At 41.9% G+C, this 16,276-nt stretch overlaps 1 protein-coding gene across 2 annotated transcripts in view; it reads right to left on the bottom strand.

Moving 5' to 3' along the window:
* Positions 1–16,276, bottom strand: part of XPR1 (xenotropic and polytropic retrovirus receptor 1) — a 227,981-nt gene that overhangs the window by 29,910 nt on the left and 181,795 nt on the right. The window lies entirely within an intron of this gene.

The raw sequence follows: 16,276 nt of genomic DNA, 5'->3' as shown, positions 1-16,276 counted from the left end.
TATCTTTTATATTTGTCACGCTTTTAATACTCTTCTAGGGAAGAAAATAAATTGTACTGTTTATTTTGTTTTTGAATTAGTATCTAAATTTGGGCTCATAAAGAGTTCATAAAAATAAAACATGTTATATTGGATTGTACAGCTGAGTCTTTTGCATCATCTTGCTAACAGGTGTCATTTTGCACAGTGACTGCAATTGCTTATTCATTGATTCTTTACTAACAAACCCAATAAAAATGTTCCCAATACAAAAGTGACTCTACAATAACATAAAACTGTGATGGTGCATTTTCCAGGTATGTGGCTTTAAAACAATAAAAATTCCTAGAGCTGCCTCCTGATCACAAAAACGGCAATAGTTCAATTTGTCCTCTTTCTTATTTTCATTTTAATAGATGTGATAGAAATGTAATGTGTATATATGTGAGGTAACAATACAATTACTAGGGGTGAAAATGAGAGGTATAGTGTAATAGTACATTCATTCCATTATGCCTTTCAGACTTTTGGGACATGATGTGCAGGATATAAGTCAAATACACACTCATCCTCTTCACAACACACCCCCTAACCTACCTACTAAAGCCTATCTGCAGTGAAGTCTAAAATTAATAGCGCAAAAGTGATATTCTTCAGTCTTTTGCTTAGACTAGCTTTCTTGCTTTTGTGTAAAATAAGAAAAATTTGTGTAGCATTTTTCATATTCCTAACAATTTTAAATTAATCTTCAGCCAACAAGGCTTTCCAGGAGAGACCAAGGGGCAGGTTTGGTAACATCCCCTCCTCACCACCATGGTCACTTCAGAAGATATCACAGGCTTCACTACCTGGAGGCATGCAGAAAAAATTCTTCAACCTAGCAGATGTAGTGCCAAGGTGCAACTAATATTAGCGCTACATACTGCCTTCCCCTCTCCATGCTTCCAAATTTTGATTCACGCAGAGTAGGCAAATGGGTGAGTTTAAATTGCAGATTTTGAATGTTATAAACTAGAGCCCAGATCAACCTTTACATGGGAACAGTCCACCTCAGAAGTGGCTGCAAGCTCCCCCTTAGAGTTTCCATTGCATTATTCCAGAATGAGACAGTGACTTAAAGCAGTTGCTCCTCTGCCACGTACATTGGCCAAACCGGACAATCTCTACGCAAAAGAATAAATGGACACAAATCTGACATTAGGAATTATAACATTCAAAAACCAGTAGAACACCACTTCAACCTCTCTGGTCACTCAACAACAGACTTAAAAGTGGCAATTCTTCAACAAAAGAACTTCAAAAACAGAATCCAATGTGAAACTGCAGAACTAGAATTAATTTGCAAAGTGGACACCATCAAATTAGGCCTGAATAAAGACTGGGAGTGGATGAGTCATTACAAAAACTAATTTCCCCATACTAATTTTCCCCTACTGTTACTCACACCTTCTTGTCAACTGTCTGAAATGGTCCACCCTCATTACCACTATAAAAATGATTTTTCCTCCCTTGGTATGCCACTGTTAATTGAATTCTCATTAGACTGACCTCCCACTTGGTAAGGCTACTCCAATCTTTTCCTGTACAATGTATATATACACAACTGCTACTGTATTTTCCACTCCATACATCTGATGAAGTGGGTTCTAGCTCATGAAAGCTTATGCCCAAATAAATTTGTTAGTCTCTAAGGTGTTACAAGGACTCCTCTTTTTTTTTTTTTTAAAAGCAGTTGGCCCACCAAGATCTGTAGGGACCAGGGCCAAATATGCTGAGATTGTGCATTCAAACAGTTTCTCAGCTATCTTTAGTCCCCCTGCCCCAACTGGATACTAAGGGTCAGCCCTACGCAAGGCTTCCCCACAGCTCTGGGGAGTGGAAAGTAGTAATGCTGTTAGGATTATTATTTATGCAGGTTTTTACCGTGACACCAATTTAACCATAAATTGCTTTATTAAATCCAAAGGCCAAATGGTATTTATATAATTGCTATAAACATGCTTAAAAACCTAAATAAGCTATTTACTACATCCATAACAAAACATTGATAAAAGAAAAGGAGTACTTGTGGCACCTTAGAGACTAACAAATTTATTAGAGCATAAGCTTTCGTGAGCTACAGCTCACTTCATCGGATGCATTCCTGAATGCATCCGATGAAGTGAGCTGTAGCTCATGAAAGCTTATGCTCAAATAAATTTGTTAGTCTCTAAGGTGCCACAAGTACTCCTTTTCTTTTTTACTTCATTAGCTATTCTTTGAACCAGACATATCCTCTGCTTCATTCCTTCTGGCATTATAACTCATTACTTTCAAGGCCTCTCTTTTACTTGCTAATTAGGGCCTTTCTTTACAATACATATTTCTTTAACCAAACTAAAGCTAACTTTAATTCTCTAATTTTATATTTATTCTACAGATGCCATGGAGAAAACATTCTTCAGACAAGCCCTCTTTTCATATACAGAGCTTGAGCCATGCAATGCACTTGCAGGATTACATTTGTAAGATGCAAGGAAGGGGAGACAATGCCACAGAGCTATTCTGTACTCCCAAACTGCCACTGGAACCTTCTGCTCATGGAGGGGGATGATCTGGCCTTAGATTTCTATTTCTCAGAAATAACACAGAATGGCACCAAGTCAGTGAAGCTAGAGCTGATGAAACTGCACCTAAGCAGACAGTTGCACAGCAAGGTGATGTCAAGTTTTAATGTTGCTTAAAGCTAAATTGCCTTAAGAAGAGTTACTGAGGTCAATTATTGTGAGAAAGGGAGTATAGGAGAGAATTCAATTAAAAACTCTTGGTGCATTAGCAATCAAGCTAAAAGGGATGTGCTAATTTCCAGTTACTCATCCTGGCTTCTGTTCCCTTTCTCTCCCCACCCTTAGGAGTATTCTTTTCACTGACAGTTTGGATCAATCTGCATACTTTCCCCTCCCCCATTTTCTTTCTAAATCATTGATTGTGTAATGTGTTTTGCTCCTGAAAATTTCATTACAAATACAAATCATTCCCCAGTTACAGACTTCAAACAAAAACAGTCTATTGTCCTCACTCTGCCTTTTGGTCTCTTCTCTTAATCATTTGTCTTCCTTTCCACTTCTATTTCTCTCTCTTCCCCATGATTCTGTTTGACGCCCTCCTTCCGTCTCATGTGTCCTCATTGGTATTCAGGTGGTATAACAGAGAGATTATCGCTCTAGGCAAGCAATTATATCTCAATCTCCACTGGCTAGTCCAAGTGGCCCTGTTCAATGCTGCACGGAAGGTTGGGAAAAAAATCAAGGCATTGATATTCTGCCCAGAGATTCCATCTACTACATGCCTGCCACTTCGACAGAAATAATACATGCTGGGTATGTTTACAGTAATGTCAGGGTCTATTTAAACAAAAACAGTTTCACCCAGTGGTACTTCTTCACATAATGAAGTGCTGGAACTGCCAGAAAGCAGTTAGGAAGACAGAGATTCAGAAAGAGACAGTGTCCTAGAACCTGCTCCCTCATCTCCTCACTTCTCCTGACATTATTGAAAAGATGGATTCCATTATCTCCCTTGGACTGCAGACCCTTTTTGGCCTGATGAAGACTTCAATTAGCCCAAGGTAGGAACACATAAAGAGACATAACTCTCCACCTGCCATAACTCAAACACAGGACACAGACAATCTAGGGAAAAGACTAAAAACAAGGGTCAAGAAGAAAATTCATGCCGGAAGCTTAAAACAAAGATCAGGAGTGATGGTATTTTGGTGGAACACAGGTAGAATTTGGGTGCAATTTGGCTCCTATGGGGCACAAAAAGGCAACTCCACTGACACACTGCCCCTAAGGTCCATTGGAGAGAAGTAGCAGAGCCTTCCCCCTGCCCCTTTTGCTGCAGATCTCAGGAACTCTGCAGGACAGGGGCATTTGTAGTTTCTGCGATGGAGTGGAGAAAAGGGCTCTCAGTCTCTAAATCTAAAAGGGGGACAGTCTGCTTTTACCAATAGAGGCGCCCTGTATAGGATTTCTGCTAGAAATCGAAACTTCTGCTGCTTATCACCTACAGAAATACTGAAACCACCTTCAAGAGAGCTCAAAGATGGGAAGTGAGACCTGGAGAAGTAAAGTCAGGCAGCCTGGAGACCCTCTGATTTAGAAGTTCTGGAGGTCAACAACACAGAGAGCATCCCCTGACCACAATAAGTTGCTCAAATATGCATGCTTGAAGAGATAAATGGCACAGGAAACAGTTTAGCATTTCAGCATATAAAGCTGTAAGAACATCGTGCCTGAAACGCTGGATTTCTATGGAACTTCACATTAGCAAAACTGCAACTTCTGTAAGGCCAAGGGTTGCCCAGTCTCTCAGTGCCATGTAGCAGCACTTGTGTTAGCTGCCTCCTTTTGCTGTGGAAAGTTAAGGAAATGTGTGTAAAAAATACACCCAAAAATGAGAAACACAAATATGCTGAAATCTAAAAGTACCTCAGAGGACACAGAATATCTGACTAGCATTTTGAGAGAATAATAAAATATCTGCAAATTATAACTCATACTAAAAACAGACCAAAAAAAAAAGGGCCATTTTCCACTGCAGAGCCACACAGTTAATACACAGTGAATATAGTTAATATTGACTTTGCTTTAGTGACTGCTATCTGTTTACCCTCCTGAATTACCCTGCAGAATGTAAACACTATATTCTATTCAATGCAGCTAAAATGAATGCCATCCATGGGTTACAGAAGAACTTGCTCAGAATACAATGGCCATGGGTAAGCATTCTTGGTGCATTCACCATTGTAGCTAGCTGTGGTTTCTGCTGATGGTGAAAACTGTGATAAAAGCAGCAAGAAGACTGGGGTTATCAGAAAATCTTCTAAATCTAAGGTAAGCACTGCTGCATGGTATAAGACTGACCGCTGTAAGACTTCTAACACCTGCTTGAATTAAAAGCCTTCAATCATCAAGTGGTACCAAACTTGACCTGGTCTAAGTGCAAGGATAAGGCCTTTGTCTGTAGCCATATTGAAAGGCCTAAAGCCAGGTTAAAAGAGCAGCAGCCATTAGCTGAGAAGCAGGAAGTCATATCCTCACATTTCATCTAAATTATATTAAAACAATGTAATATCAGGCTATTAAGAAGGAGACCCCATCCTAATGGCACCAACTATCACCAGATAAAGAAACAGATCTTAAGGTGGTTAAAGAAAACTTAGTTTGATAGCATTCTGTCTGTCAAGAAATCGTTTATCAATAATTGTGGTTGTGAAATCCTCATTTCTTTATTGTTTTGTCATTATGGTCCCCACTTCCCTATTATTTGTCTGTATAATCTATGTCCAGTTCTTTAATTTTTTTCTGTCTGTTACATAATTAATTTTGCTAGGTGTAAATTAATTAAGGTGGTGGGGTAGAATTGGTTAGAGAATTTTGTTACAATGTCAGGATTGGTTAGTAAAATTTTTAACCAATAATGATTGGTTAAGGTATAGCAAAGCCGAGCTCAAGTTTCACTATATATAAAATGCATCCGATGAAGTGAGCTGTAGCTCACGAAAGCTTATGCTCTAATAAATTTGTTAGTCTCTAAGGTGCCACAAGTACTCCTTTTCTTTTTGCGAATACAGACTAACACGGCTGCTACTCTGAAACCTATATATAAACTGGGGTCCAAAAGGATGTTTTTTGGGGGAACCAGCTCCAGGACACGGCCCCAAGAACAGAGCTGCCAAACCTCAACACTCTGACAATGACACTGTGCAGAAACTGGAATCCCCCAGATGGACCTGATCCTGACTGGCCATCAAGAAAAGTTCATGTGTCTTACTGGGAGTGGTGAGCATTGTATGTGTAGCTTGTGCATTCTGGTTTTGGTGATTGTTAATAAATAAAGGATATTACTGCATAGGGCTCTTTCATCAGAAAAGACCCCCATAAACCTGCAAAAGATTAAGCCCTGAGTCCACAGGGAAAGGGTATTTACTCCTCTGTGGGCTCTGGGCAAACACCTCCCTGTGGACTCAGAGCAAAGTTAGGTGTCTTTCGCTGGAGCCCTAGGAACTGGGAAAGGGTGGGGGTGCCTAAATTAAAAGGGTTACGCCTTGAGCCCTAGGAATTGGTAAAGGTGGGTGCCCTAGAGTGTGAGTAACAGATAATTTTTATGCAGGTAACAAAGGTAGATTATTAGGATTTCCACTGTAAATTTGAGCAGAACCAGAACTATAGTGTCACAATCCAAAATAAAAAGCTCTTTTGCAATATACTAGGGACTGGATATACAAAACCCATCCTAACTACTGCCTAGTTAGCCACTGAATGACATGCCTCCATTAAGCCATCTATTCCATAATGCAATGGGGTGAATGTGACAAGCAGAAATGACTCATCTACATGAGAATTACTGTCAGAATGACAGCTAATGCAACCCAAAAATGCATTTATTGTCAATCCTTAAGTACCTGAGATCCGTTTTATGGATCTCATAATAAACAGGCATATTGATGAGGAAATGGCAGGAAAGTACTAGCTCAGCACTAGGGGATACCTGTCTCTGTTCAACACTGACCAATGGCAGTGCTTCCACACAAAAATGGACTTTGCTGCTTTTGCACACAAACCAAACATTCCTATGTAGCTTATAGGCTGTACTCCCTTTTTATCCCACTGGTATGCTCTGTAAAATATGAGCATTTTACATTGCGAACATCTTCTCTGTAAGATCCTGCAAACCTTTTTCTACAGTTCCAAGGCATGATCTATTACAATGTAGCAAGATGCATTGCAATTTCCAGGAGACCATTCTTATTAGCGCTCTCACAAGCTTGCTGTGTGATTCTGGGAAAGTCAATTAGCTTCTTTGTGCATCAGATTCTGTATAATGGGGATAATCCTAATTTATCTTTGTAAAGCACTGTTATGCTTGGATGAAAAGTACTATTTAAGTGTGGGTTATCTTTGATGGGGTAGAACAAACATTTGTGTAGGTTATTTCAGTAGACAGGTTATTTTAAGCCTTCACAATTATTTTGCCCCTTATGTCTATAAAAGAGCATTTCTTCCAACTATGTTAATTACAGCGAAGAGAGAATAAGATGCTGCAATATCTGTCACATTTGATTTGATCTCTCTTCTGGTGACTTTTCTCAAGCACCTCTATGAAGTGTGATCTACTGGTGTTCAGCTTGTTCCTTGAGGAGGATGTATTTACCAGTCCATCCACTTTTCAGAATGATGATCAGGTCCTACTAATTAGAGGTAAACATTGTGGTGAACCAGCACCTCTACTGGGAATGCAAATTTAAGGTTTGTGGACAGATGCAATAATCAATTACACCACAGAGTTTCGGAAGAGCTTTGAAACCCCAAAATAAAGAGTCCCACAGAAATAACACCACAACATCCAATTAACCAAATAAAAATTATTTAAATATAGGATTGTATTTTTTCTTAGAGTGTTGCAGCACCACGTAAAACTGCAGTTGTATATTTGAAAGAAAAACTGCTTACTTGTGATATAGTAAATTGCTCTTCTTAAAGAGTTCCATAAAAATCAGATCTTTCCATTCCTAATTGCCAATGAAATGAAAGATCATCAGATCATCCTTTCTGCTCACATCTTTTTCATTAATACTCTCACTTAGCCGGTCACCATTAACTGAAGACAATATTAAGCAATATAAACAGTATTATTCCGCTGCTCTTGAAATTACGGCTATTAAAATTCATCTGCCTTAAGAGGGTGAGCTTTAGGACCAACAAGAATCAATACGGATAGGAGGATACAGAGGTATCTTCTTCTCCATCATCTGGGTTCTGTCACTGTAAAGTTTCCTACTTGATCACGCTGACAAACCTATGAAATTTGGGAAAATTTCTTTGTGCATATCCAAGCTGTGCTATCATTCAGGATGCAGTGGCAGTTCCTGAAACACTACTTATGAATGTCTCTGGAAAAGGTTTTCTCTACCAAATATATGCTGCAGCTTCAATCATCTCACTTTTTCCATTTGAACAGTACATGTTTGGACAAGTGAAAACTGCAGGCTCCCTGAACAGATGTGAACACTTAGAAGATCCTGCAGTACCCTGAACAAAATCCTGCTGCCTTGTTGCTCATCCTCTCCAGTTCTACTCTTAAAACTCTTTAGCAGGACGTCACCAGAAATGGTGACCAAACCGGTAGAGACCTAGCAATTTGGTTTTCAGAAGTCATGCTAGCTAGTCTACAGTCCTAGCGATGACAGGATTGTCAAAGCTGTTGCTAGGTCAAAAGACTTAACAACAACATTTACCTATGGCAATGCCTCAGGTTCTCCACTAATGACATTGACACTGCTCTGAGTGAGAGGATCAGAAAGACTAGCTAATGAACACAACTCATTACATAAGCCCCCCTGGGCATGGGAGAACTGGGTTTCAGACAAAATTCATCCTTGCTCACAGCAATTATTGAGAGACACATTACGGCTTTTGGCTCCAAATTACCCCCCCTTCCTCTCCAGGTGGAGTTGCAAGTATGCTACATTACAATGAACCAGATGAAAGGAACAAGTACCAAAAAAGAAGTTAGTAAATCTTATCACAAAGTATATATTACTCCAAGAGGCCACTAACTTCCGCATCAGGCACTAGCGATAACATAAATCAATCTCTGATTTATCTGAGTACTAACATTTCTAAATAGAAGGGAAGATACAAGACAGACAGATGGAAGGCCTTGCAAAACATGATTACGGGGACAGCAAGTCAAGGAACAGGATCTCACAAGTGCAGTTGACTTTAGGGTATTTTTTTTTTTTTTATTAAAAATGGCCTAGGACAGAAAACATTCTCTTCAGATCACATTTTCTATAATTTTTATCCTTTTCTTAGTAATGGCATCCTGCCAGTTCCCCCAGCCCCCCAACATATACATAAAATCATCCTCAGTTTGGGATACTGGTTATTGTGTGGAAGAACACCTTGCTTTCTTTAGAAACTGTTCTCTGTACAAATAATAAAGAAAATATCAAAGCCATTATACAAAACCATGGTACGCCCACACTTCGAATTCTGTGTGCAATTCTGATAGCCGTATCTCAAAAAAGATGTGTTAGAATTGGAAAAGCTACAGAGAAGGGCACCTAAAATTATTAAGGATATGGAACAGCTTCCATATGAGGAGAGATTAAAAAGACTGGAACTGTTCAACTTCAGAAAGAGATGACCAAGTGGGGGATCTAACAGAGGTCTATATAATCATGAACGGTGTGGAGAAAGTGCATAGGGAAGTGTTATTAACAAAAGAAAAAATGGTTACTTACCTTCTCGTAACTGTTGTTCTTCGAGATGTGTTGTTCACGTCCATTCCACATTAGGTGCGCGCGCGTCGCGAGCACGAGCATCGGAAACTTTTTCCCTTAGCGGCTCCCGTCGGGGCCCCTGAGTGGCACCACTGCGCCGTGCATATATACCCCTGCTGCCCGACCCCTTCTGGTTCCTGCTTGCCGGCGACTCCAACAGAGAGGTAGGAGGGTGGGTGGTGGAATGGACGTGAACAACACATCTCAAAGAACAGTTAGTTACAAGAAGGTAAGTAACCGTTTTTTCTTTGAGTGCTTGTTCACGGCCATTCCACATTAGGTGAATCACAAGCTTACCTCTGGAGGAGGGTAGGAATCACGGAACAACTGATTGGAGGACCACTCTGCCAGCTGCCGCCTCCTCTCTGGCCTGCTGGTTGACCACGTAGTGGGTTGTGAAGGTGTGCATAGAGGACCAAGTGGCTGCTCTGCAGATCTCCTGGATCAGGACCTGTGCCAGGAAAGCCGTGGAAGTCGCTTGCGCCCTGGTCGAGTGGGCTGTGACCGTTGGGGCCGGAACACCTCCGAGCTCATAGCACGCCCGAATGCAGCTTGTAATCCAAGATGAGATCTGCTGCGCCAACACCGGGAGGCCTTTCATCCTCTCAGCTACGGCCACGAACAGCTGCGAGGATTTATTAAAGGGCTTGGTGCACTCCAAATAGAATACCAGCGCTTGACGGACATCCAGAGTGTGTAGGATGCGGTGACTCGGGTTGGATGGGGTTTTGAAAAAAAACACTGGCAGACAAATGTCCTGGCCCAAATGGAATTGCAAGACCACCTTAAGGAGGAACTTGGGGTGCGGTCGGAGCTGCACCTTATTCTTGTGAAGCACTGTATATGGTGGCTCAGTGGTGAGAGCCCTCAGCTCAGACACCCTTCTGGCCAAGGTAATGGCCACTAGAAATGCCACCTTCCAGGAAAGGTGGAAGAGGAAGCAGGTAGCGAAGGGCTCGAACGGGGGTCCCATGAGCTTAAAGAGGACCAACTTAAGGTTCCAAGGAGGGACTGAGGGGCGGGAGTACAGAAACATCCTCTCCAATCCTTTAAGGAACCGTCCCACCACTGGGTGGGAAAACACTGAGCCCCCCGAAAACCCTGGATGGAAGGTGGAGATGGTTGCCAAGTGCACTCTGAGTGAGGACAGGGCCAGTTGCAGCTGCTTGAGGTGCAGGAGGTACTCGAGGATGGCTTACACCGGGGCCTGGCACGGCCGCACCTGACGGGGCTCACACCAAGACGAGAACCTTTTCCACTTGGCCACAGATAGCCCTGGTAGAGGGCTTCCTACTGCCAAGCAGAATCTGCTGCACAGGAAGGGAGCACTGGCTCTCCAAGGCATTTAGCCACAGAGCTTCCACACCGTCAAGTGTAGTGATTGTAGGTCGGGTGGAGAAGCTGCCTGCCGTCCTGCGTGATGAGGTCCCGGTTTAGGGGCAGGACTACCGGGACTTCCACTGACAGCTCTAGGAGCGTTGTGTACCAGTGCTGGCGGGGCCACGCCAGGGTGATGAGGACCACTGCTGCCCTGTTCCTGCGTACCTTGAGCAGGACCTTATGTACTAAGGGGAGCTGGGGAAAAGCATACATCAAGCCCCCTCCCTACCTCTTTGGGAGGGATGTAGTATTTTTTTTGTCAGCCCTGTTGCAGATTGGTGCAATGGAGGCTGGTGTCTGCCAGATGACTTTGGCAGGATCTAGAATCGCTTCATTAATTGGGAGGGCAATTCTGGACAAAGAGGAGGTGTGCAGAATATCCACCAGCTTGTGACGTATATCTACTCCCTCCTGTAGGGGAATCTGCAGCTCACACACCACCCTCTTTCTAAGAGCCTGAAAGTTCTTAAAATCATCAGCTAGTGATGGCAGGGGGTGGACATTACAGCCTCCTCTGGTGGAGACAAGCAGAAGTTTGCTGAAGGGGTGGCCTCCCCTTCTAGTCCTCCTTCCTGTTCTGCAAAAGCTCCTCCTCTGGCTCAGGAGCTCTGGACAGCAAGGCTGTAGATCACTGGGTGGACTCTCTCTGAGAGACACTGGATGGCCGTGACATGTAGGATGTCTATGTCACCCACAGATCCCAATATAGCCATTGGGGTGGAGGGTAGAAGCTCAGACATAGGTGAGAGGTTTATCGCAGGGGTGGGTGGGTGAGATTCTGTGGCCAGCATTGTGCAGGAGGTCAGACTAGATGATCATCTGTAGTAACTCAGATCCCACCCCATCTAACATCCCATCACAGGCCATTGGGCCCATTTACCATGAATAGTTAAAGATCAATTAATTGCCAAAATTATGTTATCCCATCATACCATCTCCTCCATAAACTTATCGAGTTTAATCTTGAAGCCAGATAGGTCTTTTGCCCTCACTGCTTCCCTTGGAAGGCTATTCCAAACTTTACTCCTCTGATGGTTAGAAACCTTCGTCTAATTTCAAGTCTAAACTTCCCGATGACCAGTTTATATCCATTTGTTCTTGTGTCTACATTGGTACTGAGCTTAAATAATTCCTCTCCCTCTCGGGTATTTATCCCTCTGATATATTTATAGAGAGCAATCATATCTCCCCTCCACCTTCTTTTGGTTAGGCTAAACAAGCCAAGCTCGAGTCTCCTTTCATAAGACAGGTTTTCCATTCCTCGGATCATCCTAGTAGCCCTTCTCTGTACCTGTTCCAGTTTGAATTCATCCTTCTTAAACATGGGACACCAGAACTGCACACAGTATTGCAAGTGAGGTCTCACCAGTATCTTGTATAACCGAACTAACACCTCCTTATCTCTACTGGAAATACCTCACCTGATGCATCCCAAGACCGCATTAGCTTTTTTCACGGCCATATCACATTGGCAGCTCATACTCCTCCTGTGGTCAACCAATACTCCAAGGTCCTTCTCCTCCTCCGTTACTTCTAATTGATGCGTCCCCAACTTATAACTAAAATTCTTGTTATTAATCCCTAAATGCATGACCTTACATTTCTCACTATTAAATTTCATCCTATTACTATTACTCCAGTTTACAAGGTCATCCAGATCCTCCTGTATGATATCCCGGTCCTTCTCTAAATTGGCAATACCTCCCAGCTTTGTATCATCCGCAAACTTTATTAGCACACGCCCACTTTTTGTGCCGAGGTCAGTAATAAAAAATTAAATAAGATTGGTCCCCAAACCGATCCCTGAGGAACTCCACTGGTAACCTCCCTCCTGCCTGACAGTTCACCTTTCAGTATGACCCGCTGTAGTCTCCCTTTTAACCAATTCCTTATCCATCTTTCAATTTTCATATTGATCCCCATCTTTTCCAATTTAACTAATAATTCCTCATGTGGCACGGTATCAAACTCCTTACTGAAATCTAGATAAATTAGATCTATTGCATTCCTTTGTCTAAAAAATCTGTTACTTTCTCAAAGAAGGAGATCAGGTTGGTTTGACATGATCTATCTTTTGTAAAACCATGTTGTATTTTGTCCCATTTACCATTGACTTCAATGTCCTTAACTACTTTCTCCTTTAAAATTTTTTCCAAGATGTTGCATACTACAGATGTCAAACTAACAGGCCTGTAGTTACTCGGATCACTTTTTTTCCCTTTCTTAAAAATAGGAACTATGTTAGCAATTCTTCAGTCATAGATACTAAGGATTCTTCAGTCAAACGGTACAACGCCGGAGTTTACAGATGCATTAAAAATTCTTGCTAATGGGCTTGCAATTTCACGTGCCAATTCCTTTAATATTATTGGATGAAGATTATCTGGGCCCCCCGATTTAGTCCCATTAAGCTGTTCGAGTTTCACTTCTACCTCAGATATGGTAATATCTACCTCCATATCCTCATTCCCATTTGTCATGCTACCAATATCCCTAAGATCTTCATTAGCCTTATTAAAGATTGAGGCAAAGTATTTGTTTAGATATTGGGCCATGCCCAGATTATCCTTAACCTCCATGCCATCCTCAGTGTTTAGCGGTCCCACTTCTTCTTTCTTAGTTTTCTTCTTATTTATATGGCTATAGAACCTTTTACTATTGGTTTTAATTCCCTTTGCAAGATCCAACTCTACTTGACTTTTGGCCTTTCTCGCTTTATCCCTCCATGTTCTAACCTCAATAAGGTAGCTTTCCTTGCTGATCCCTCCCATCTTCCATTCGCTGTATGCTTTCTGCTTTTTCTTAATCACCTCTCTGAGATGCTTGCTCATCCAGCTTGGTCTACAACTCCTGCCTCTGAATTTTTTCCCCTTTCTTGGGATGCAGGCTTCCGATAGCTTCTGCAGCTTTGACTTGAAGTAATCCCAGGCCTCCTCTGCCTTTAGATCCACAAATTCTTCAATCCAATCCACTTCCCTAATTTCCTTAATTTTTGAAAGTCAGCCCTCTTGAAATCAAAAACCCTTGTCGCAGATTTATTTTTGTTTATCCTTCTGTTCAGTTTGAACTGAATTAGCTCATGATCACTTGAACCAAAGTTGTCCCCTACAACCATTTCTGGGAGAGTCCTATATCCCTCAAAAATGCTCCCTCTGTCACCAGCTAAAGCTGAGATCTCACAAGAATCGGGCACTGAAGTTAACACTCCTCCTTATGGAGAAGGCACTTCCGTCTCCAGGGTATGTGGTGACTTTGGATCATCATCAGAGCCTTCAGCTTTGAAGGGGGTAGAGTTGCCAAAAAGACCAGCACATTCCCCCTGTAAAGGCTCAAGAAAAAGGGCTCCAAGCCCCCAAACTGAGTCGTTGGCTAGCCAGAGAGTTTCCACAGTGCAACTGGGCAACTCAGCAATTTGACCTAGTTTCCCCTTTTTGCAGGATTTTGAGTTTCTTCTTCTTCTATTTAAATTTTTTTTTTAAACTTGAAAGAACTTACAGTGTCTCTAAACGCCCCTGGGAGAGGGTGGGAAACAAACTGAAGTTCTCTCTCCTTTTTTTTTTTCCCCCTTTCTTTCTTTTTTTTATTAAATCACAAGGGGTAAGAAGAAAACACTAACTTTTAAGGAGAACAAAAGAAAAAAACAAATTACTATATATGCTAATAATGCAGATAAGGAAGGACAACTACTCACTCCTTTCTCCCTTGCAGGCGAAAAATGATTGAGAAGGAATTGAGTGGGGTTCATCTGCTCAGTGCTGGATAGCCTCGAGGTAGACTACGAGGGAGGGAGAGCGCACGTGCAGGCTGAACAGACACTGCTACCTAAAATCTCCGATTAGAGGCATGGGGTGCAGATATACCCACAGTGGAGCACTGATAGGGACACTTCTTAAAGAAGTGTATGGTATTAACAGGGTGTGGCCAGAAGGCTGTAGTAGCATCTTCACCAGAGCCGAGCAGAGACAGCTGGGCCCTGAGGTCCTTTGATAAAGGGTTGGGGAACACCAGGTTGGATGGAAGAGAATATAGCCATCGGGGCAAGAGTGAAGGAACATGGCTGGAGAGAGGTGAGACTGGAAAACTGGAGTGAGAACATTTTTTGCCCATCCTCAACTGTGGTCCATTTCTGCTTTTCAAAAATCAAAGAACCTTAAATGACAGTATTATCTTCTCAATTCATCTTCTCTATGCCAAGGATGAGATGATGTGTTCTAGGGTAGCCCTTGTTTAAACTAGCAATCTGAACAGGCGCTGTCTCTATGATATATAAACACCTCATTACGACCAAGTGTCAGATTTGAAGAGAGACATAAAAGTTATACACAGTAGCAATGAAACCTGCCATCAGTGATATTGGCACAGGTGGAAAATTCAAGGGGACTAAGAAGAGCTCAAACTTATATTAAATAGGCATATTTTATAAGCATGTATGTTTGAGCTTGCCCCCAACCAATTTCCTCCCTCTTCATAAAAGAGTGACTATTTTGGAATGCCCTTGATGGTGAAAAACTTGATCAGTCCTCCTGAATGAAGGTATGGCAGGTTCACATCAGAAGCATTAATTGCAAGCCTTACATCCTAGATTTGTTGTTTGATTGCCTATCTTAAGAGCAAAGGATTTTAATTAGACTGCAGCCTCAGACTGGGAAAAGCAGTAGAAAAAACCCCCATTAGGGGAATATCTTAAATATTAGGGGAAATAGTCTTTGTGGAGGTGACAGTGGGAGACAGACAGAGGAATCAAACATGGGGGCTACCAGCTGTGACAAAGTCTGTTACTTAACACCCCCAAGAGAAGCATGCATGTACCTTTGGATACAAAATACATTCATGAATATTGTTTGACTTTCAGTCTTCAGACAGCTTGTACTAATACATTGTTATACGCCATCTACATTGCTCAAGGCTTGTGTTTTATTTGTATTATTTCCCAGATGCCAGTCCATTTCCAACTAGCACCAACTCTTGGCACCAGCAAGGTTTTCTATTAAACCTGGTGTCCACCTGAAGGAAACATCCTACTAGAACAGCTAGAAGGAAGCTTTGTATATTTTTCTGATTTCTCTATCAATTGCCTTGACCATACACATGGATGAGTAACTACCTCACAAGTGTATATTGTTGCTAATTTCTGTAGATACAGCAGACATCTATTTCAGTGGAAAGAAGAAAGCTTTGGACTGACATGGGACTTGGGGGAGAAAGAACAATGAAAGACAGGGTGACTGCCTGAAGTGCAGGAGCTAAAAGCTTTTTCCTTCACAACAAGAGCAGAATCAAGTAATAATTGCGGTTTCCACGGAGATAGAGAACTTGAGGGATCAGAAAGCTCAATTGGCAGTTAAATGGGTTGGAAACAACTCCCCATCAGCTTGAGAAGAAAAAGGGATAAAAATATACATGAAACCCAGAGGAGGCTTTTTCCTAGCAAGATACATTCCCCTACCTTCCTAAACAGCTCTGTTCAGTTTGATCTCCGATAGGAGCCCTTGAATACCAAGGGACTGGTAACTACTACTTAAAGTAGGAGCTCGGTCTATTTCCTTACACATCTAGAGAGTCAAAAATTAGTGTCTACTCACAGAA

Source organism: Dermochelys coriacea, chromosome 8, assembly GCF_009764565.3.
Source record: "Dermochelys coriacea isolate rDerCor1 chromosome 8, rDerCor1.pri.v4, whole genome shotgun sequence".
NCBI lineage: Eukaryota > Metazoa > Chordata > Testudines > Dermochelyidae > Dermochelys > Dermochelys coriacea.
Note: the sequence above shows the minus strand (reverse complement) of the source record. Positions and strands in the feature narration are given on the sequence as shown.